Source organism: Mycetomoellerius zeteki, unplaced genomic scaffold (genome assembly GCF_001594055.1).
Source record: "Mycetomoellerius zeteki isolate Tzet28-1 unplaced genomic scaffold, Tzet1.0 scaffold701, whole genome shotgun sequence".
Classification (NCBI taxonomy): domain Eukaryota; kingdom Metazoa; phylum Arthropoda; class Insecta; order Hymenoptera; family Formicidae; genus Mycetomoellerius; species Mycetomoellerius zeteki.
Window position 1 is genome coordinate 30691 of NW_017257722.1, and position 1501 is coordinate 32191.

General features: G+C 36.4%; 1 long non-coding RNA gene across 1 annotated transcript in view; it reads right to left on the reverse strand.

The window, feature by feature from the left end:
• LOC108729156 (uncharacterized) overlaps window positions 1–1501 on the reverse strand; it is a 108543-nt gene that overhangs the window by 30552 nt on the left and 76490 nt on the right. The gene's annotated exons all lie outside the window — the stretch shown is intronic.

Consider the following 1501-nt stretch of genomic DNA (forward strand, 5'->3'; position numbering starts at 1 on the left):
GGGAAAGGTCACCGATACCGACATACCACTTTGTTTTTAGACGTCTATTAAGCTGGCACAGCCACTTCAGCACAATCAAATGAAACCTATACCACATTTTTTTGCTAATTTTTTGCTCTATTCCCGATTTTTTGCTCCAGCCGATTCGCTAAAACCCATGGCTGTGCTAACTTAAGACTAAAGTTAGCACAGTCACAAAGAAAAAAAGCAGCAAATGAAAAATCAAGTACACATTCTTAAAGGGCTATTTTTTGCTATTTTTTTGCTCTGTTTCCGATTTTTTTGCTCATTGTTTAAGTCAAAAAATTCAACCAACAGTGTGACTGTGCTAGCTCACGTACAAGAGTAAAGTATTATACATTAAAGCAATTAATTGCCGGGCTTATTTTAGTCTTAAAACGTTTCTAGATTTAATTGCTCTAAGAATATGCCGAATCGGACTTTTTTGCTCACTGTTTAAGTAAAAAAATTGGATCAACAGTGTGGCTGTGCTAGCTCGCGTACAAGAGTAAGGTACATTAAAGCAATTAATTGCCGGGCTTATTTTAGTCTTAAAACGTTTCTAGATTTAATTGCTCTAAGAACTTTTGAACTTTATGAGGACGACCTTTATTATGATACATCTTTCAGAGATTAATAATATCCAACAACGTTTCGCAGTCGAATGCAGCTTGAAACCAAGATCTGCTCTGTTTGTAAGACAGGTGGCGTGAACATACGATAACGCGCGAGTCGCGATGCCTGGTCACCAATAAGTGGATAAATGATAGAGCGATTCGCGGATATATAGAACACGTGTGTTGATACAAAAGAAGCGGCGGCTAAAAAACAAATGATTGCGCGCGAACCGATTGTACGCGCGCTCGCACAGCCACACTGTTGTTCCAATTTTTTGACTTAAACAGTGAGCAAAAAAGTCCGATTCGGGATATTCTTAGAGCAATTAAATCTAGAAACGTTTTAGGACCAAAATTAGCCCGGCAATTAATTACTTTAATGTACTTTACTCTTGTACGTGAGCTAGCACAGCCACACTGTTGGTTGAATTTTTTGACTTAAACAATGAGCAAAAAAATAGCAAAAAAATAGCCCTTTAAGACTTTTGTACTTGATTTTTCATTTGCTGCTTTTTTTCTTTGTGGCTGTGCTAATTTTAGTCTTAAGCTAGCACAGCTATGGGTTTTAGCGAATCGGCTGGAGCAAAAATCGGGAATAGAGCAAAAAATTAGCAAAAAAATAACAAAAAATGTGGTATAGGTCGCATTTGATTGTGCTGTGCCAGCTTAATAGACGTTGTTTTTAGACAATATCTCTTAAACAAAAGGTAAAAATACAACTTCAAAAACATAAATACAAACTAAAAAGTGTCTTCTATTAGATAGTACAAGCAGTTTTTATACTGTTTGCAAGTTTGCAATAATTAAGTTTTTCGTAAGTTATGCAGAAATGAGCGTCTGACAAAATGGGCTCCAAAACTGACATAGTAGGCAATAATGCCAAC